Here is a 24,054-nt window from a genome sequence, read left to right as displayed (position 1 = left end):
GTATGGATACTTCAATCTATAAATTAGAGATAATACAGCTAACTATATTATGGGGTTGTTGTGATGATCAGATGACTTATTGCATGACAATAGCTTTGTAAGCCATTAAACCTTATATTGATATTTTATCTTCTGAGATTCTTTCTTCTCACCTTGACTCAAAATTGATAAAAATGGATGAATAGAGGGTAATAGTCTTGGTAGCATAATAGAAATATCTCTTGGAGGCTGGGAGATCTGATTTCAAGTTTTTATTCAGTCATTTCATTTATATCAGATTCTTTTTTTTTTAGTTTTGGAAAATTTTATTTAATTAATTTATTTAGAATATTTTTACATGTTTACAAGATTCTTGTTCTTTCCCTCCCCTACCCCCACCTCCCTCTCATAGCCAATGCACAATTCCACTGGATTTTACACGTGTCATTGATCAATGCCCATTTCCATATTATTGATATTTGCCCTAGGGTGATCATTTAGAGTCTACATCCCTGATCATATCTCCATCGACCCATGTGATCAAGCAGTTGTTTTTCTTCTGTGTTTCCACTCCTACAGTTCTTCCTCTGGATGTGGATAGTGTTCTTTCTCCCTACTTCCTCAGAATTGTCCTGGATCACTGCATTGCTGCTAGTAGAAAAGTCCATTACATTCGATTGTGCCACAGTGTATCAGTCTCTGTGTACAATGTTCTCCTGGTTCTGCTCCTTTCACTCTGCATCACTTCCTGGAGGTCATTCCAGTTAGCATGGAATCCCTCTAGTTTATCATTCCTTTGACCACAGTAGTATTCCATCACCAACATGTATCAGACTCTTTGTAACACCATTTGGGGTTTTCTAGGCAAAGATACTTGAGTGACTTGTTATTTCCTTCTTCAATTCATCTTACAGATGAGAAAATTGAGGCAAACAGAGTTAAGTGACTTATCCAGGGTCACAAAGCAAGTCTTAGTTGAGATTTGAATGTAAATCATTCTGATTCTAGACCCAGTGCTCTCTCCACTGTGTCACCTAACTGTCCTATGTGAGTCCTATCTCTAAATAATATTGGTTTTGTGACCCTGTGGCCAAGTCATTTAATTCTTATTGCTTTAGGCAATAGTCTAAGACTCTGAGTTACAGAGAAGATTCCGACCTGCACCTGGTGATTAACTATACCAATGAAATCAAAAGTGTATTCTATGTCCCTATATTTAGAGTCAAAAGGAAATTAGGGTTCAATATCAAGATATAGATTTGAGTCCAACTTCCTGTTTTTCATATGTAAGGAAACTGAGGCAAAAAAAATTTTTTTTAAACCTTTGCCTTCTGACTTGGAGTTAATACTGTGTATTGGCTCCAAGGCAAAGAGTGGTAAGGGCTAGGCAATGGGGGTTAAGTGACTTGCCCAGGGTCACACAGCTGGGAAGTGTCTGAGACCAGATTTGAACCTAGGACCTCCCTTCTCTAGGCCTGGCTCTCAATCCACTGAGCTACCCAGCTGCCCCCGAGGCTAACATTTTTAAGTGACTCAGTTTTCATTTCTCTATTCATTGTGTCATATAAATACTAATACTGTATGCCACTGTAGGAGGAATAATTTGGAGAATCGTTTTATGAAGGAGGTTATTCGGAAATCTTAGATTTACCAATTTAAAAATAAAATAAAATAAGACAAATTGTAAAGTGGATAATTAGTTATAAAGAGGAAGTTGTTGAGATAACAATTACTACATATTAGAAAGGAATATTTAGAGAAATTGGAGAACCATTACTCTGAAAGACTAGAAAAATAATAGATTATGTTCCTTTTTGAACAATGGTTTTGGAAACACTGGTTCTTAATAAGATAGCACAATCAGAGAATCTCAGAGTTGTTGCAGATGTCATCTAGTCTAATTCTTATCTCAATCAGGTTCCTTTTAATAATATTCCAGTAACAGCAGGTAACCACTCATTTAACGACTTTTCATAATGGAAGAATTGACTCTTAAAGTAGTCCATTCCACTTGTAGATAGCTGTAGTTCTGAAGAGTGCAGTTAAGTGGAGCCGTCAATAGAGCACTGGGCCCAGATTTTGGAAGACTCATCATCTTCCTGTGTTCAAATCTGACCCCAGGTACTATCTGTATAATCTAGGTCAAGTCACTTAAGCTTGTTCACTTCCTTATCTGTAAAATGAACTGGAAAGAAAATATAAACTACTACAGTATCTTTGCCAAGAAAACTCCAAAAAGGTTTACAAAGAATCAGATATGGCTGAAAAGACTGAAAAAAAATTCCAAAGAATTTCTCCCTTTATATCAGTCCAAATCTCTTTTTTACAACCTACTTCTTCTCTTCTAAGGTCAAACTTAAGCCTTTTTACACATACATGACAGCCCAGAAAATACCTGAAGACATATAATATTTTGTACTTCCCCCATAGTTGTCTCTTCCCTAAGTATTCCCATTCCATGAAATATGTGGAATGGTCTCCATCTTGGTCTCTCAACTTCAAAAGACTTTAAATACCCTTTTGGAGTCTAGGTTAATCATTTCTCATTTATCTCACTCAATATATGTATGACGGAAAGTATAATAGTAGAATGTAAGATGTCTTCTTAAATAATTACACACACACACACACACACACACACATATATATATATATATATATATATATATGTATTTGGTCCTAGCAAATGACCAATTCTGATATTTAATCAAATTGGGAGCTCATGGATTTTCTATAATAATGTGAAATAAATTGCCCTCTGCAGGATAATGCTGCAACAATACAGATTGGTGATCATTTTGTATTATATTTACTTTGAAGGTTGTCTGTGGGATTGAAAAATTAAGGGAATTGTCCATGTTCACAGTAAGTGTGAGTCAGAGATAGGGTTTGAACTCTAAACTCTGTGATGGAGGTTGACTTTATAGTCACCAGAACAGGCTCCTTATTTGAAAAATGCTGGCAAAAATAAAAGACTTCGCTCTTGATGAATTTATATTTTACTGAAGGGATATAGCACATGTAAAAATACACATTGGAAGAGGATTGTAGGAAGATGGCAGAAAAGTGTGAGGCTACCTCTCTCTAAATTATATTCCCAAGAACTGTGGGAGTAGAAACACAGAAGAAAAACAATGCTTGATCACATGGGTTGATGGAGATATGACTGGGGATGCAGACTCTAAATGATCACCGAAGTGCAAATATTAATAATATGGAAATAGGTCTTGATCAATGAACCATGTAAAACCCAGTGGAATTGCTTGTTAACTATGGGAGTGGGGTGGGAGGAGGGGAGGGAAAGAACATGATTCTTGTAACAAAAGAAAAATATTCTACATTAACTAATTAAATAAAACTTTACCCAAAAAAGTGCTTCAGCAGATCTAAAAAAATTAAATTCCCACACACACACACACACACACACACACACACATATATATATATATATACACACACACACACACACACACACACACACACAATTCAGAGTAATCTGAAAGAGAGAACACAACCAAGTAGGTAAGGGAAGATAGTGACCCTATTTTACAGAAGAGTATACTTGGGTTCAGAGATAGTGTAATATACCAGATTTAATCAACTAGTAAATGGAAGATTTATTGTTGTTCAAGTGGATTAAATTAAAGGCATTAAACTCGAAATTCCCAAACTTGATTCAGATTAAAATGTAATTGGGAAATATGTAATGAGTAAATAAAAACATTATATAATTTAAAATAAAAATGAAAGAAAAGTTAGCTTATAGTAAAAATCATTGTAAGGCTTTTAGTCATCACTGTGCTAATGTTGACACTGCATGCATAGGAAGTGGAGTGACATAGGAGAGCTACTGACATGAGGTCATCTTCCTATTTTAGTGACCAAGACCCAGCAGAGACAGAAGAAGCAGGAAGATGTTTCTGGAGAGAACAGGAGATGACCATGTAGCCTGAAATGATGTCAAAATGACTATGGGGTGCCCAGAGGTACTTGCAAATCAGCTAGTCCATTTGGGACTGAATCATTCTTCATGGTGGGGGTGGGGGAAGATCAGAGCACAGACACAATCATCATTCTTGTCTATCATTGAAAAATGAAATCTTCAGAGAAAAGTCATTAGAGAGCAGGAGGAATGGGAAATACAGGAAACTGGCTTGAGTTCTGTATTGTTGTTCTAAAGCCAACCCCAAAAAGCAAGCTCTGAAAGTTCTGATGGGACTTGATGGAAAAGCACAATCCTAAAAGCAGTTCCACCATATTGAGAAACAAAGGAAAAGGAAGGAAGGAAGGAGTGTCAGCATGTTGATGAGGAGAGATGGAAGATTGATTGCTCAGTTCCAACTAAAATATATGCCTCTTTGTTAATGAAGGCTCTGATTTTTCACATTTCTCCAGAAGACAAAAGATCAACTCTTCCCAGACACCATCTACTTAACCATGTCACCTATAAGGGGTTGGAGAAAATTGAATAATTATATAGTAACTACTATGTGCCAGATATTGTAAAAACTAAGTACTTTTACAAATATTATCTCATTTGATCTTTGTAAGAACTCTGCATGGAGGGTGTTATTAGCATCCCTATTTTATAGATGAGAAAACTTAGGAAAACAGAAGATCAGTGACTTGCCCAGAGTCACAGAGCTAATGAATGTCTGAGGTCAAAGATATTTATAAAGTTAGAGAGTTTTCTAAATAAAATACAGTTTCTTTTAGGAGAAAGAAAATGAGACAATATTTAGGAAAATTTTATTGTACAATAAAATTTATATATATGTAGACCTTATCTGGGCTCTATTTAAGTCCCAAGCTTTATAAGTAACATCATGAAAGATGAATTGTGTATAGCCATCCCTTGTTATATCATGGATCACTAATCATGGCTTTACTGTATGGTGAGTTAAAAAAAAAAAAAGATCTAATTTTATATTGTGGAGTCACACTTACCAAGGCACACTTCACAGTGCTGTGTTCTGTATCCTGGGCACTGATTGGTGCAGTGACTGAAGGTCAAGTTATGAGCAGAGTAGCTAAGTCTTTGACATTTGATCATTGTTATAATATTTCTGTTACAACATACAAGGTTCTATGTGCTCTGTTCACTGTCAGGTTTTTTCCTAAAATTATTTTATTCATCATTTCTTAAAACACAATAGTAGTACCTAACAATCACATACCATAATTTCTTGTGCTAATCCCAACTTCAGGGCATCCTTTCAATTCCCATTCATTATACCAGAAAAAGCTGCTATCAATATTTTTATACATATAGATCTTTTTCCCATTTCTTTGATCTTTCAGTACAATATTGAATAACAATGTACTTCCTTGCTTCATTACTTATTTTATTGGAAAGGTTTCAAATTTATCCCCTTTAATTTTACTTTTCCTTTAAGATTTTGGATGCTATGCTTTTTGGTGCATCTATATTTTGTGCTGATATTACTTGGGGCAGCTATGTGGCAAATTGTGTATATACTGGGCCTGAAGTCAGGAAGACCCATCTTCATGAATTCAAATCTGGATCCAGACTCTTATTAACTGTGTAAACCTAGGCAAGACATTTTACCCTGTATGCCTTAACTCCTAATCTGTAGAATAACCTGGAGAAAAAAAATAACAATTCACATCATGATCTTTGCCAAGAAAACTCCAAATGAAGTCATAGTTTAATGTGACTGAAAAATATCCACAACAATTGATATTTCTCTATTATCTATGGTTCATTTTAGCAAGATGTATTTTCCCTACTCATCTCTCTTAATTAGGTGAATTTTTGAAAATGAGATTGCTAAGATGGCGGCATAGAGGCAGCAAAAGTTCAGATCTCTGAAAACCATTCCTTACAGACTACAAATTAAATGCTTCCAGGGGACTAAAAAACTAAACCTAACAACAAGACAGAGCCAAGGAACCCTCCTTCTGGACTCAATTTAAAAGGTATGCCCCCAAAAGTCAGAATTCAAGACACTCTGGTTTAAGGGGAAAGAAGAAGGAAGGTCCTGGGACCCCTCCCTCACCTAGAACTCCAAGCTTCCAGTGGAAGCTAGAACCTCTGGGTGGGCAAAGGTGCTGGTCTGGAGGAAGTACCTTGTGGCCAAAGCTGTGCCAGGCTCAGAGCATTGAACACAGACAGTGGGGAAGCAGATAGAGAAAAAGCTCAGAGCAAAAAGTGGGCAGCCTAGTTGCAGCAGTGGAGACACTCCATATTGTCCCCCCCCCCTTCCTGCTATTTTGGCCTCAGGGCACTTCCAGGAACCCAACTGAACTTAATCCCATCAAAGTCTTCAGAGGGCAGGGAAGCTCAGGTTCTAAAACCCATCCCCCACTGACTGTGCTAAGAGATTTGCTGACAAAGTTCCAAGGGTGAAGGCAGAAAGAAAAGCCCAATACCACAAAAAAAAAAAGAGAGGAGCAAGAGCTCAGGTAACTGCAGGGAGTAAAGAAGGGGTAAATATGAGCAAACAACAGAAAAAGAAAAAAGAAATTATAATAAACAGCTTCTATACAGGCAATGAACAAAGAACAAACAGAACAGAAAAGGATGAGGGAACACCAAGCAAAATAATAGAAACCCCAGCGAATTGGATACAGGTTTTGGAAGAACTCAAAATACAATTCAAAACACAATTAAGAGAGGATGAAGACAACTGGGAAAATAATTTAAAAAGCAAGATAAGTAATCTGGAAATAGAGGCACTTGAACTAAAATGAGAAAAAAGTGTCTTGAAAGCCAAAATCAACCAGCATGAAAATGAGGCAAAGGAGATGAAAGATGAGGCAAAGAAGATGAAAGATGAACTCCAAAGAAAATCAGACCAGAAGGCGAAGGTTGACCCAAAATCTAGGGATGAAATCCAGTCTTTAAAATCCAGACTACAACAACTAGAAACAAGCGACTTTACAAGGCAGCAGGATACTATAAAACACAATCAAAAGAATGAAAAAATTGAAGAAAATATGAAGCACTTCATTCACAAAACAGAAGATTTAGAAAATCATTCAAGGAGAGACAACATAAGAAACATTGGACTACCAGAAGACCATGACAAAAGAAAAAGCCTAGACATCATACTACAGGAAATTATCCAAGAAAACTGCCCTGATAGTCTAGAACAAGAGGGAAAACTGGAGATTGACAGAATCCACAGATCACCTCTTGTACTTAATCCCCAACTGATAACACCCAGGAATGTTTTAGTCAAATTCAAGAACTACCAGACAAAGGAAAAAATATTACAAGCTGCTAAGAAGAAGTTATTCAGATACCATGGAACCACAGTGAGGATAACACAGGATCTAGCTGCATCTACACTGAAGGACCAAAAGGCATGGAATATGATATTCTGGAAAGCAAGGGAACTAGTTCTACAATCAAGAATAAATTACCCAGCAAAACTGACTATATTCTTACAGGGGAAAGTATGGTCATTTAGCAAAATTGAAGAATTCCAAGCATTTGTAAAGAAAAGACAAGACCTGAACAGAAAATTTGATGCCCAAGAACAGAATTCAAGAGATTCATCAAAAGGTAATTAAGAAAGAGGGGAAAAAGAAAAACAAAACCAAAACAAAACCTCAAAAACAAAACAAAAAATCCCACTTTTTTAAGAGACCCAATAAGTTAAAATTATATGTATCCCTATAATAAAAGAGTTCACTGGTAACTCTTAAACATTTTTATTATCACCTGGGTAGCTAGAAGAATTACACTTAGAGGGGACAGTGATAAACTGTATAAGATGAAATGCCAGGACATAAATGTGTTTATAGATGTGTATATGCATAAATACATATATACAACTAGAGCTAAGAAAAAGAGGTTAATACTAAAAGAAATGGGAAAAGAAACATAAGGTAGGTAAATTTCTATGACACAAAGAAGCTCATGGCAGGATGGGAGAGAACATCAATACTCTGGAAGGGTAAAGAGGTTGGAGGTAGGAAATACTCAACTCTTAGTGCATTGAAATTGCCTCAAAGAGGGAAGAACAATCAAATACATTGGGACAGAGAATTGATTTGTGCCCTATAGGGAATTAAAAGGATAACAAATGAACTGGTGGGGAGGGAAGCAGTATAAGGGAGGGAGAGGGTGGGTGTAGTTTAAAAAGACTGTAAAGATGAGAGGGGAATAAGAAGGGAGGGAGTGTAGAAAGTGAAGTAAAATAAGGGTGAGAATTAGGGTGACTGATTAAAAACAAAACATTGGTACAGAAGGAAATAATACAAGAAGAAAAGGAAGGACCAGGAGTGGAAATCAAAATGCTGGGAAATACACAGCTGGTGATCATAACTCTGAATGTGAATGGAATGAACTCACCCATAAAATGCAAGTGAATAGCAGAGTAGATTAGAAACCGAAACCCTACCAAAGCTGTCTACAAGAAACAGACATGAGGAAGGTAAACATGCATAGGGAAAAAATAAGAGGATAGAGCCAAATCTATTGGGCATCAACTGATAAAAAGAAAGCAGGAGTCTTAATCATGATATCTGACAAAGCCAAAGTAAAAATAGATCTAGTCAAAAGAAATAAGGTAATTTTATCCTGATAAAGGCTGTATAGACAATGAGGAAATATCAGTACTCAACATGTATGCATCAAGAGGCATAGCATCCAAATTTGTAAAGGAGAAATTAGTGGAGTTCAAGGATGAAATAGATAGAAAAACTATACTAGTGGGAGACCTGAACCTTCCTCTATCAGATCTACATAAATGAAACCTAAAATTAAATAAGAAAGAGGTAAGAGGAATTAATGAAATCTTAGAAAACATAGAGTTAGTAGATATGTGGAGAAAAATAAATAGGGACAGAAAGGAATATCCCTTTTCAGCAGCACATGGTACATTCACAAAGACTGACCATATATTAGGACATAAAAACATTACAAACAAGTGCAAAAGAGCAGAGATAATAAATATAACCTTCTTAGATCACAATGCAATGAAAATAATAGTAAGGGTACATGGAGAGGCATATCAAAAATTAATTGGAAATTAAGCAATACAATTCTCCACAACTGGTTTAAGAAAAAATCATAGAAACAATTAATAACTTCATTGAAGAAAATGACAATGATGTGAATCCTTTCATTCTTAAATAGGATACTAGCAAAAAGATTCTATCAAGTAATTACAAGGGTTATTCACTATGACCAGGTAGGATTTATACCAGGTATTCAAGGATGGTTCAGTATTAGGAAAACCATCCATATAATTGACCATATCAACAAGCAAACCAACAAAAATCACATGATTATTTCAATAGATGAAGAATAAGCCTTTAATAAAATATAACGTTCATTCCTATTGAAAACACTAGAAAGCAAAGGGATAGAAGGGACTTTCCTAACAAAAATAAACAGTATATATCTAAAACTATCAACAAACATCATCTGCAATAGGGATAAACTAGAAGCCTTCCTAATAAGATCAGGAGTGAAACAAAGATGCCCATTATCACCTCTATTATTTAACATTGTACTAGAAACACCAGCTATAGCAATTAGAGAAGAAAAATAAATTGAAGGTATTAAAATAGGCAATGAGGAGACCAAGCTGTCTCTCTTTGAAGATGATATGGTTTACTTAAAGAATCCTAGAGAATCAACCAAAAAGCTAGTCAAAATAATCAACAACTTTAGCAAAGTTGCAGGATACAAAATAAACCTACATAAGTCATCAGCATTTGTATATATCTCCAACACACCTCAGCAGCAAGAATTAGAAAGAAAAATTCCATTTAAAATCACTCTAGATAATATAAAATACTTGGGAATCTATCTGCTGAGACAAACAAAGTAACTATCTGAACCCAACTACAAAATACTTGTTCACACAGTTAAAACTAGATCTCAACAATTGAAAAAACATCGATTGCTCATGGGTAGGACGAGCTAACATAATAAAAATGACAATCCTACCCAAATTAATTTACTCACTTAGTGCCATTCCCATTGAACTACCAAAAACTTTTTTTTTTACTGAATTAGAAAAAAAACCATAACAAAGTTCATTTGGAAGAACAAAATATCAAGGATATCCAGTTAAATCATGAAAAAAAAATGCAAAGGAAGGCGGACTTACAGTCCCAGATCTCAAACTATACTATAAAGCAGTGGTCATCAAAACAATGTGGTATTGACTAAGAGACAGAAAGGAGGATAAGTGGAACAGACTTGGGGTAAGTGATCTCAGAAAGACAGTGTAAGCCCCAAAGATACTAGTTTTGGGGCCCAAAATCCACTATTTGATAAAAACTCCTGGGAAAATTGGAAGACAGTATGGGAGAGATTAGGTTTGATTCAACATCTCACATCCTACACCAAGATAAACTCAGAATGGGTGAATGGCTTAATATAAAGAAGGAAAATATAAGCAAATTATGTGAACACAGAATAGTATACATTTCAGATCTTTGGGAAAGAAAGACTTTAAAACCAAGCAAGAGCTAGAAAAAAAACACAAAATGTAAAATCAATAATTTTGATTATATCAAATTAAAGTTTTTTGTACAAACAAAACCAATGCACCCAAAATTAGAAGGGAAGTAACAAATTGGGAAACAATCTTTGTAACAAAAACCTCTGACAAAGGTCTAATTACTCAAATTCATAAAGAGCTAAACCAATTTTACAGAAAAGCCATTCTCCAATTGATAAATGGGCAAGGGACATGGATAGGCAGTTCTCAGCCAAAGAAATAAAAAATATTAATAAGCATATGCAAAAGTGTTCTAAATTTCTTATAATCAGAGAGATGCAAAACAAAACAACTCTGAGGTATCACCTCACACCTAGCAGATTGGCTAACATGACAGCTATGGAAAGTAATGAATGCCAGAGGGGATGTGGCAAAGTGGGGACATTAATTCATTGCTGGTGGAATTGTGAATTGATCCAACCATTCTGGAAGGCAATTTGGAACTATGCCCAAAGGGCGCTAAAAGACTATATGTCCTTTGACTCAGCCATTGTACTGCTGGGTTTGTACCCCAAAGAGATAATAAGGAAAAAGACATGTACAAGAATATTCATAGCTATGCTCTTTGCTCTTTGTGGTGGCAAAAAATTGGAAAATGAGGGGATGCCCTTCAATTGGGGAATGGCTGAACAAACTGTGGTATCTGTTGATGATAGAATACTATTGTGCTCAAAGGAATAGTAAAGTGGAGGAATTCCAAGTGAACTGGAACAACCTCCAGAAAGTGATGCAGAGTGAAAGGAGCAGAACCAGGAGAATATTGTACACAGAGCCTGATACACTGTGGTACCATCTAATGTAATGGACTTCTCCATTAGTGGCAATGCAGTGATCCCGAACAACCCGGAGGGATCTATGAGACAGAACACTATCCACATTCAGAGGAAAAACTGTGGGAGTAGAAACACTGAAGAAAAACAACTGCTTGATTACATGGGTCAAGGGGATATGGCTGGGGATGTAGACTCTAAATGAATATCCTAATGCAAATACCAACAACATGGAAAAAGGTTCTGATCAAGGGCACAAGTAATATCCAATGAAATTGGGCTTTGGCTATGGGAAGGGTCGGGGGAGGGGAGGAAGAGAAATAATATAATTTTTGTAATCAAGGAATAATGTTCTAAATTGTCTAAATAAATTAATTTAAATTAAAAAAAGAAAAAAATAGGTGAATTTTCTATTTTTCTTTGTACCTCTTGTTTTAGGAGGTTCAAATTAAGCAGAATAGATTCAGTTTCAGGCTGTTATTGTAACTCTGAATATATCTTTCAGTTTCAAAGTAAACAAGTTAATATTTGGTTTTTGTTTGTAATCTATTCTTCTATCCACTTCTGTTTTATGGGTGAATCCTTTCCATTCACAATTACAATTATGATTACTATTCATTTCCCTCTTTCTCCCTTTTTCCATGTTTTTTTTTTCTGTCCGCTACTTTCCTTTATCCATTCTTGATTTTATCTTACTCTTTTCTCCTAATTCTTGTGTAAGATAAATTTCTGTATTCAATTAGGTGCGTGTATACACAGATATTAATATATGCCTGCACACAAATATATGTATGTACATTTCTTCTTCCCTCTTTGAACCAATTCCTATGAAAGTCAGGCACATTTCATGTACCCTCATTTGCCTGCCAGGCTCAGAAAACATTACTTTAAGCTTAATGAAAATTCAAGTTAATGCTTGAAGTCTTTTTGAAAATTTAAAGGTAAAGTACCCTGAAGGAAGACGGATACTTACAGAAGCAGTCATTGGCTTGTGCTTTTTAAAAATCATACAGGATTTCATAATATGCAAGTGTCAAGAGAGGCTCTTAGTGCAGATATTGAGGCAACAAAGAAATTCCCAGAGTACTTTCAAAAAACAATAATACATGAAGGTCTCTATGTGCTGGAAGAAATCTTCAATGTAGATAAAAACCTGTATATTTTGTCTAAGAATACCATCTCTACCTTATATCCTGATAGAGGGGAAAAAAAACTATGACAGAGAACAAATCTTCAAAAATTAGACTTACTTTTCTGCCTGGAGGGAATGTATCTAGGACTTGCAAATTAAAACCTGTTCTTATATAGCCCTCAGAAAACCCCATAACAATGAAAGGAATCCATGAAGCAATAAGTAGCTGTGCATTATTTTGCTGACCCTGAGGCATGGCTAACTCTTATGATCTTTGAGCAATGGTTTATGCCCTGCTACATTCCTGAAGTTGAGGAGTTTTCTAATGATAATGGAATTCCTTTCAAGTTTCTATTTATTTTGTATGCTGGCCCAGCTTACTCTCCACATATGGATGACTTTGGTGAAAATGTTAAAGTACTCTACCTTTTCACTAAAACTACCTTATTTTTTACAGCCTCTGGATCAAGGAGTGATTGAGAATTTAAGGCATATTATTTATGTGCCATATTTTCCCAGGCAATTATAACTTTGGTTAAATAAAAAGACTTCTCTTTGAGAGGTTTCTGGAAGTCTTATAATATTGACCAAGCATTTTGGTATATTGCTAAGGCATGGGATGCAAAAGAAACACATATGAATAGAATTTGGAAAAATAATATGCCTGTAGTTCCTTTGCAGGATTTGCAGATTTGACAAAATGAATTGATAGCAAGATTGTAAATTAGCACAGGAATTTGAGCTAGAAGTGGATTAGAGAGGTGTGGAGGAGTTGATTCAATCTCATGGGAAATAATTATTAAATGAGGACCTGATTGTACTACTAGCAATTAAAAAGATGGGTAACCTTGGAACCTGAGGTCAAACCAAAAAAGATCACAACAAAATGGTTGGCAGAAGCATTTCATCTTTGGAGTGATTTTTTTTTTCTTTTATAGAAAAAGTATTTCTAAAAACTCAAAGTTATTTTTTAAAAATTCAACAACTAATTCAGGTTAATATTGCTTGCTATCACTAAATATATAAGGGGAAAAAAGAGATCCATAAACTCATTAAAATGCATAGCCATATACCAGAGATAAAAGCTATGTATTGGAGGTAGAGGAGAACCATACTACACAGCATTTGTGTATTAAATTTTTCATTAATTTTATCTTTCATTTTATAATTCTTTTTATTATAATGATCTAGTATAAGAAGTTTGCATTTTAGTACATTATATGAGTTGTGTAAAGAATGGCATTATTTTGTGTATGACTTTGTTATACAGGCTAAATGAAGTTGATGGGTAGAGACAAATTTGCATTACATAAAAAAATCACGTTATGTAGAGATATGTGGAGCAATCCACTTACATAAAGCAAGAATTGTCTGTCATCTTTTTATTCTCCTGCCCTTTTTCTATGTAGACTCCTTTTAATTGTCCTAATAATGATCAAGTTCTTACCAGATACATATGTTATCTTCCCATATATACAGGTAAACATTTTAACCTAGTTGAGTCCCTTATGATTTTATTTACTTTTTTATGTTTTTCTTGAGTCTTCTATCTGAAAGTCAGATTTTCTATTCAGTTTTTTTTTTATCAAGAATGCCTTAAAGTTCTCTGTTTTAATAAATATCCATTTCCCCCCCAGAAAAATTACATTCAGTTATGCTGGGTGGATTATTTTTTTAATGTAACCCTAGATCCTTTTCCTTCTAGAATATAATATTCCTACCCTTCCCTTCCTTTAATATGGTAGTTGCTAAATCTTGTATGAGCCTAACTGTGGCTACAAGGAATTAAATATTTGTTTTCTTGTTTTTCTTTCTGGCACCTAGAGATATTTTCTTTTTGACCAAGGAGGCTCTAATTTGGCTTTAATAATTCTTGGAGTTTTTAATTTTTGGATCTTTTTCAGGAGATGAAACATAGATTGTTTCAACCCCCCCTCCTTGATTCTAGGATATTGAAGCAGCAATTCTTTATAATTACTTGAATTATGATGCCTTAGCTCTTTTTCTATAATAGTTTTTGGATTAAGCCAAATAATTCTTAAATTATCTTTGTGATTTATTTTCTAGGTCAGTTGCTTTTTCAATGAGATAGTTCATATTTTCTTCTTTGAAAATTCTTTTAACTTAGTTTTCTTTCTTAATATCTCATGAAGTATTACAGTTGCTTGATTCTAATTTTCAAGGAATTATTTTTTTAAGGAAAGTTTTTTTTGGGGGACAACTGGAGAGCAGTTTAGCAGAGACTAGGTATAGATCAATATCTTAATCCATTCATTAGGATAAGATCAAAATGGATATATCATCTACACTTAAAAGGAGATAGCATAAATAAAATAGATCAAAAGGGAGCATGGTACCTATCAGATTTATGGATAGGAAAGGAATTTAAAAGTCAACAAGAATGGAGAGCATTGTGAAATGTAAACTGGATAATTCTGAGTACAGTAAAATTAAAAATATTTTGTACAAATAAAGCAAATGTTGCCAAGATCAGAAGGAAAGCAGAAAGTGGGGAAGGGGATTTATAGAGAGCCTTTTAGAACTCTCATATCTAAAGCATGTAGAGAACTTTGTCAAATTTATAGAATAAGAGCTATCCTCAATCAATAAATGAGCAAAAGATAGAAAAAGATAATTTTCAGATGAAGAAACCAAAGCTATACATGGGTATATAAAAATGCTCTAAATCACTATTTAATGATTAGAGAAATGCAAATTAAAGCAATTGTGAGATATAATCCCACACCCATCAGATTGCCTTAGATGACAAAGTTCAACATGAACAGTATTGGAGGGCATGTAAAAAAATGGATACATTAATCCAATGTTGGTGGCACTGTGAACTGATCCAACAATTTTGGAGAAAAATTTGGAATTATATCCAGAAAAATCTCTCTCTCTCTCTCTCTCTCTCTCTCTCTCTCTCTCTCTCTCTCTCTCTCTCTCTCTCTCTCTCTCTCGATACCTTTAGACTCAAAAGTACCAATCAGTACCAATACTGGATCTGTTTCCCAAAGGGATCATGGAAAAAGGAACCTATGTGAAGATTGGATTTAGCTATCTCCTGATTTTAACAATGAAGATACTTAGTCTAACAAAATCAGGGATGTCTTGGGAACTTTAAATTACTCCACCCTACTTTGTCTAACAAAATCAGGATTGTCTATAATCATACTTAAGGATTAAGTATTTAGGAGGATGGCCTTTGATAGAGAAAAATGACAAATCAGAAACAGCTGACAGACCCCCTGGGCTGTCCTAAGTGAAGCTTAAGCTACCATTGGTACAGATGAGATGCAGAAAAGTGAGGTAAAATCATCTATATATTGCACGTCACTTCCTCTCAGTGCTCTTTCCCGGGAGAGGTGGCTCTGGCTGGTGACTTCCTGTGAGCAGCCTGAGTTCAGCTTGATCCTGGAACTCGAACCTGGAGGAGCTCCCTCAGACAGCTTCCTTGAGATGGTCATGTGGTGAGTGATAGGACTGACTCCCTTTCCCTTGGCTCTCAGGGGAGGTCCCTTTGGCCAAGGCCTTGAACTCCTGCCTGGTTCAGCCTGAGCCATAGCAGTTTAAATGAATTCTTCTCTCTCTCTCGCTTTCTCTCTCTCAGTTTCTTAATTCCTTTCCTCTATATTAATTAAAATCACCATAAACTTCCAGCTGACTTGGGTATTTTGTTATGGGATTTCTTTGGCGACCAAATTAATTTAGATTTTAAGTCACAACACTAAAATTATCCTTTATACCTATATGTTCCAAAATGTTTATAACAACTCTTCCTGGTAAAGGATTGTAAATTGAGTGGTTATCTACCAGTTGGGGAATGGCTAAACAAATTATTTTTTGTGGTTGTGATGGAAAACTACTGTGCCATAATAAATAATGAGTAAGATAATTTTTTAAATAAAAAAAAACTACATGAGATAATGAATAGTGAAATTAATTGAATCAAGAAAACATTATACCCAACTATAGAATTAATGCTGGAAGAATAAATTATGAATTTTACCTCCAGAAAGTGAAATGAAAGGTAGTAATATGAAAGGCTTAATAAGTATGAACATGTCTATTTCCCAGATGATGTGGGGTGGATAAGGAGGTGTAACTCTTTTTCCATTTGACAATTCTGTTTTTTAAGTGTTATTTTTCTTTGCCTCTTTCTATTTTCATAACTGCATCATTCTCATTTCTTTTCCCTATTTATCCTCTATAACTTGTTTGATTTTAAAAAGATCTGTTCTTTCAGGAATTGTTGTTGAACTTGTATCCAATTTTCATTTTTTTCTTCATAGCTTTGTTTTATATCTTTTTCAATATCCATTGTTTTCTGTTAGATTTGTGTTTTGATCTTCCCTATCACCAAAGTAGCTTTTTATGTTTCTTTTTTTGTTATTTGCTCATTTCCCACTATTTCTTGATTTGAATTTATGTCAATATTGGACTTTATTCATAGAATTGAGGGGGGTGGAATTGTCTCAAACTTTAGTGTTTTTCATACTTCTGCTTTTAGAGCTAGTTCTAAGGTTTGGAAGTTTCTAGTACTTCCAATATGGTGTGATTTAAGGAGAGGTATGGACAATGGTCTCCCAGTTTTCACTCTGGTCCTTACCCAAGAAGGATTCCTGATCCCTTGTAGCTTCAAGTGCTACTGCTCCTCAGAGTCCCTGTTTCCTTGGAATGAGAAACAATACTGCTTCTCAGTGCACTTGCTCTTTTGGGACATCAAGTTACAGTTGCTTTTCAGGGCACCTGATCCTTTGTGTCTGCAAAGAAAATTGCATTACTGCATTAGCTTAGTTTTGTTGGTGTTATTCTTTTTGTTAATATATTGTTTTCTTTTATAATCCTGTATTTTATTCATTTAAATCATGATTTTAATGAGGGATATGACAGAGATTATGTACTCAGTAAATCCATGTACCCAGTGGAGGTCAATAATGACTAACATTGACAAGAAAAATGGCATATAATTACCAAAAGACATGAGCAGCCTTCCTTACAGTGATGGAGATGTGAGTTGCACCTCCATGAATGATGAGTCTTGGGTTTATGCTCACTCTGTTTTTACTATTCAATACATGTAGTCTGAATTTTTCTCTATAAATGTGACACTATACAAATTTTACTTTGTCACTTGTGTTCTCCTCATATTCAATTCAATTCAGTAAATATTTTTATACGACTTCTATGTGCCAGGCACTGTGCTAAGTTTTGAAGATGAAAATAAAAAAGGAAAAAGACAGCCTCTGTACTCAGAGAATTTACAATCTAATGGGGGGATGCCATGGAAAGAAATATATAAATCAAGCTTGGTATAGGATAAACAGGAAACAATAAAGGAAAGACACTAGAGATGACTTATTTTCTCCACATGTCCATTTTTCCTGACAATCATATGTTTTGTTTGTTTCTGAAGATGTTCCAAGTTTTATGGAATAATGTTTTATCACTATTTTATTGCTATTCCATTTCATTAAATCCATTACTTTTGAATTATTTGTGTTCCCTGAATGACTAGGGAAGGCAAACATATTGGTGGTAAAATATGAGCTATGATTTCAATAAAATGACATACCACTAAGCACTCATTAGAGAGAACCACTCTCGGAATTTGGAATAATCTGAAGTTTCATAAAATTTAGATATTATGGACCACCTTCCAGCTACCTCCTAAATTCAGCCCTCATGCCTACATGTAGTACATTTGTGTCTCCTACAAAGCTCTGTTTTGCCAATACTAATTTTAGTCCTGGATTAGGGATCTAGATTCTAACCATTATGCAGTACATTTTCAGAGTATTTAAGAACTATGGCTTTCCCTACCGCACTCCACCTCTCAGTGCTGTTAGCACTAACCAAAGTGGCTTCATTTTTTGTACTAACAAGAATGAAAGAATCCAAATTTAGAAACATAAAAGCACTTAGACTATGTGGCAATGTTCTAACAGAAGTATTCTTTTCTTGAAGACCCATGGATATATCATTTTTCATGATGTGTAAATTAAATCACCATTCCTAGCACTTAGAGGAACCAATGAGTCAAAATATAATTAGTTGTAACCCTAAAAAGTTAGCAAGGGGTCCTAAGAAACCATGTGCACTTTCTTCAGCCAGACAGTTGTTTACATCTCATGTGTGACATATGACTAACTCCCTTTTCCATTTGAGCTTCCTGATTATTTGCACAACCTCAGCCAAGACTTATGTTGTAGTGGAAATAGTAAACACTGAGCTCTCTTCTGAAATCCATGCATTGGAGAGACTGAATTTGAAGACTCAAAAGAAAGTTCCTCTATAGTTTAACCAATTGGGTATAAGGGAATAATAATAATAATAATAATAATAATAATAATATATGGGAATCAGGGAAGGGGAAGAAGGGAAAAATGTGCATGAATTCTTTCTATTGTAAACTGTGGTAGATACCAAGACAAACAAGACAAAATCCCTTTCCCCCAGCAGCTTATAACCAATTAGAGGCTTGAGACTCATGTTTAGGTTACTACAAAAATGTGATAGGTTGTTATATATTCCAATTATAGTGATCCTGATGATTGTTTTGGATTAGATTGCCATAGTCAAAATCCCAGGACTGCTCTTTTCTACCTGGGTGAATCTGGGAAAGTTTTAGCATTTAATATCTTTAAGCTTCAGATTTCTTATCTGATGACTTCTAAGGTCTCTTTTAGTTCTAAATTTATAATTCTATAAATGACACAGATACTAAATGTTATAGGAGTTCAGAGAATTAAGAGGTCATTTCTAGCATGGGTGATTAGGAAGGGTTTCATGGAAGCCTCGGTGACCTTTGGATTAATTCTTGAATGAAGGGTAATATATACATAGTGAAGGGATACACAGGAAGAGGATAAAACACAATGCAGGAATGCATGTTCCAGGGAGCTTTTTATGTCATCTGAACTGGAATGGTAGATTCATGTAGGGAAATCAAGAGAGAAAATACTAAAGGGGTCAGGTTATAGAAGACTTTGAATGCCAAGGCTGAGAAACATGTCATCTTTAGTAGTTTCCCCATTGGGAGGTAAATGAAGGTCTTTTAGTGGGAGGTCAATAAGATAAAAGTGTTGAGTAAGCATGATAGAGTAGCAGGTGCCCTGGATTTGGAGTAAAAAAAATTAATTTGAATCCTCACTATTCTACTTTGTGTTTTAGGGAACTGAGCTCCATTTCTCCTGGTCTCAGTTTCCTTATCCGTAAAATAAATATAGATAATATTTAGTGTTTCTTTTCAGTTTAACATTCTGTGATTTTTGCATTTTAGGAATACTAAGACATAGAAGGGCAACCAGTTAGATGACTATCACAATAGCCCAAACGTGGAGGAAAAAAAGACTAGGGTATAACAGAGAGTAAAGATAACTACCTTAAGAGTGAATAAACCACAGGCCCCATCCTGATTTTGCTACAAAATCATTTGACTCTATAAATTACTTTATAAATTAATTGGGCTCTGGTGAGACAGAATTGGGCAACCTGATATAATAAAATGGGTGGTGATACCTAAGTTCAAATCTGCCTCTGATATATAACTCTGATATATAACTGTATGAATATAACAAAGTAACTGAATATCTCTGAGCCTCAGTTTCTTCATCTGAAAAATAAGGATATTAACTGTGGCACCTACCTCAAAGAGATATATTTCAAGGATAGAATAAGAAAAGATATCTGTAAATTTGAAGAGCAATAATAATGACAGCTTTTTTTTTCCTTCTTGGGTTCTTTGCTCTTAATAATATTATCCATTATTTGATAAAAATCACAAATTCCATACCTTTCCAATTTTCTAGGAAGAATCACTAAGATGTCAGATTAGGAGCCAAAATTATATCAAATATTTTTATATCAAATTTAATAAGATGGAATTGAATAAGGATAAAATATAAAGTCTTACATGTAGGTTTAAAAAATAACTTCAGAAGTACAAGAAAAGGGAAATATGACTAGGCATTAGTAAATTTGTTAATAGGTTGGGGTGGAATGGGTTAGTGGAATGCAAGATCAACATGAGGCAACAGTATAACCTCATAACAAGGAACTCTAAATTAATCTTAGGTTGAATTAACAAAGGCATAGAATCTGGTACTAAGGATGTAAAAGTTCTGTTTTTCTCCATTCTGGTCATACCACATTTATAGCACTATTCTGTTCTGTGCAACCCATTTTAGGTAGGATATTTATAAATGGAGCACACCCAGAAAATGGTGGTAAGAATTGTCTTGGGTGAGTTTAGATTAGGTTACTGGTGTAAACCTCAAAATTTCTTAGACTTATAAATGTTGGAAATTTCACCATTGGGAAATTTCATACTTGAAAAATTTCCTATTGATAGTGGGTCTTGACTATTGGAATGTGAACCCCATTGGCATGGGAGGTTCCTCCTCTTCCCTTCTTAAGATTACTTTAGGACAGAAAACTTTTGCTGAACAATGGAAAGGACTTTGACCTATGCTTAAGCATAGAACAGGAATTTCTTTGAGTCATGATTGATTTTAGAATTGATACAATGGAGATACTTGGAATCAATCTCCACCCTATTCAGTCCTAACAGGATTGAGTAAGGGCTGCAGCCTAGATTAAAATTTAATTATTCCAATCTCTACCCTACTCAGGTTAACAGGATTTAGAAAGGGCTGTAGCAAAGGATCAAAGATTTAATTATTTGAAAATATGACCTTCAACAGACATGTGCAAAGCCAGAGACCTCTGGGCGGTCCTGGGTTAAGCTAGAGCCTCCATTGGCACAGGGAAATTGATGGACAGGTGATTGGTAGATGTGAGGATTGAGGGGAGGGAACTTGGATGGTTTCCTTAAGGATAGGGGGGGTCTGAAGACTGGGAGGAGGTGGTTGAGGAGTTTGTCGGAGTGGTTGCGGTGTGCTCTGAGAAGCTTGCGCTGAAGGAAGCTGAAGGTGGGGACCCCGAGACTGTTTCTCCATTTTTGGTCACGTGAGTAATAGGGACTGATCTCCTTTCATTGCCCCAGCTATCTAAGGGCTTGGGCCTTTTGGCCCAGCTTAAACAGAAGGGGTATTTAAGCCCTATTCCCTTCTCTCCCCTTTCTCTCTCCCTCTATCTCTCTATCTCTAATTCCTTTCTTCCTCCTGTTTGTAATTAAAACTCCATAAAAGGTTGACGGCTAACTTGAGTTTTCATTAAGGAATTACATAGCTGAATTCCTTGACGACCTTAAATGAATATATATCAGTCTTTTAAAAGTGATTTCCTTGTCACACTGGGAAGATTCCCTTCAGCTCTAAGTATTTGATCTTAACATCAATGGCAAAGGTACCATCAATAGACAGTGAGCTCCTTGAGATAAGAAACTGTAATAATCCTTAGCCAGGAGGGCTATTTGTATGAGCCTATCCTCATTGGTGAAGACCTATTACTTAAAGCCCTGCACTTCCCTGAAGGTGGAATTGGTGAGAGAGTAAAAGAAAAAGAGATTCTATTCTTCTGCCTTCCAACTTCCTGAGAAAAGGTACACATTTCCAGAATCTCTTCGGGTGCTTTAAAGTAGTGAAAGACTGTAAAGAAGCCAATACATAGAAAAGCTGGCACTTTGATCCTGTCCCTCTACCCCACTCACTTCAGTTAGTATCTTCCCTTTTTCAATTATTTCTCATTTATCTTGAACATAGCATTTTTTATGAAATTTCTTTGCTTATTTTCACCCCTTAAGATCATGAGGTCATTACAGAAAGGGACTATGTTTTGCTGAGCCCATGGAAAGCACTTTTATAAACATTTATTGATTAGTTAAAAACAGAAATGACATTGTTATAGACTTAGAGAAAAACAGTGTGATGTACTTAAAAGAGTACTAGATTTAGAGTCAGAATGCCTGAGTTTGAATTTTGCCTTTTGGGAACTACATGACCCTGAACAAATATTTTAAGTTTTCTGTCCCTCAGTCTCTTCCTAAGTAAAATGAGGAGAAAAAACTATATCCCTTCTAAGGTGCTTTCCTGTCTAATTCTATGATCCTTTGATCCAAAAGCTGTCTGTCAATCAATCGGTCAATAAATATTTATTCATGTTTATTGAGATGAAATGAAAAGTAAGGAATAAAAAAAAAAGTATTATAAACTTTGAATGGGTAACTGAAGAACTAGAGCTAAGATATACCTGCATCATACCAGACTTGGGAAATAAAAAGACCTTTAAAATAAAGCCCTAAAAGAGTTTATATTCTACGAGAGAGGATATAGAGGATCTGATTGTTGTCTTTGGTACTTGAAATGACAGCACTGGTGATATCTTTTGATTTAGATCTAAACTGGATTTCAACGAGGCAGAATTGCACAAAGGTTTTGGCATCACTCTGTCTGCCAGTCATCAAAGTTCAGTGGCAAGACAAAAGTCAAGCAAAAAGGATGACTTGGGATACAGTGGATTTACCTTAACTTTTGTGATGTTTAACCAACTTCTGAGTGTCCCATGGAGCCTGCTTTTGCTATCTTCTTAGCCATAGGAACAAATTGTTCCTATCTTCCTCTTCTGGTGGGGGAAGTCTTCACATGTCTAAGGTAGAAGCTCCTATACCCCTGTTCATCTACAGGTTTAAGACCAGTCGATTACCTTCAACCTGGTTTAACCTGGCTGCTGAGATGGTCTATATGGGTGCTTCATATAGCTTCTTGGATCCACAGATGAGAGTTCGGTGGCAGGTGGGCACCAGTGGAGGAAAGAAACCTTCACACTAGATGCACTGATATTCCACGAAAACCCCAAATACTCCGAGAGAGAGGACCTAGAGCCCATTGGTAGTCCTTGCACTCATGCATACTGGCAACTTGGCTTCTTAAATGATCTAGATTTCATGAAAACCACCTGAAACAACCAGTAAGACTCTAGAGGCACGAGAATGAGATAAAACACTTTAAAATATCCCCTAAGATGGGCCGGGTCATCAATGAAATCTTACATGAAAATAGTTAAATAGGCACAAAAGAAATAACTCCAACAGCTCAATGAGGCCAGGAACTGATGTACATTTTAAAAGAAGTCCAATATTGGAATAGGGGGCTCTAGTTCTGAAGCATTTGGTGAGGCCTTAGTCTGATGATATCTGACCTGTAAAAGGACTGCACTAATGGAAGGAGCAAGAAACATCATGGGGGGAAAAAGCCTAATGAGGTGTTCACATTTCAACTAGAATTAGATAAAAGTCTTTTTTTGCACTTGCAGGTGACAGTCCTAGTTAGAGAAGATAAAGAGACCTAATGGGTGCCTGTGAGAGATGATTTAAAAATACTCACCTTATTCACCCATGCCATTTGTGCTAAATTTAAGGACCACCATTTGAAAGGACTGGGCTACCCTGAACATTTTAGAATGTGTTTCTGGGTAGGATGTTGCATGGCTCTAGAATTTTCCAGCCCTGGAAGCTGTCATAATATGTTTAGTTTGTGTAGATTGCAAATAGGAAAAAAAAATAGTTCATTCTCCTTTGTCTAGCCATGGCTCTGGGGGTAATAGATAGTACTCTTTACTATATTTTATGTAAGTGGTATTTGAGCTGAGCTCTTAAAGAAATGAGGGATTCTAAGAGACAGAGGTGACGAGGAAGGGGAAGAGCATTCCAAGAATGAGGGAGAGTCCTTGCAAGCAATGGGGTCAGGAGATGAAGACCAGTTTGGAAAGTGAGGTGAGGAGCCTG

This window comes from Monodelphis domestica, chromosome 6 (genome assembly GCF_027887165.1).
Source record: "Monodelphis domestica isolate mMonDom1 chromosome 6, mMonDom1.pri, whole genome shotgun sequence".
Taxonomy (NCBI): Eukaryota; Metazoa; Chordata; class Mammalia; order Didelphimorphia; family Didelphidae; genus Monodelphis; species Monodelphis domestica.
This window is presented reverse-complemented; position numbering follows the sequence as displayed.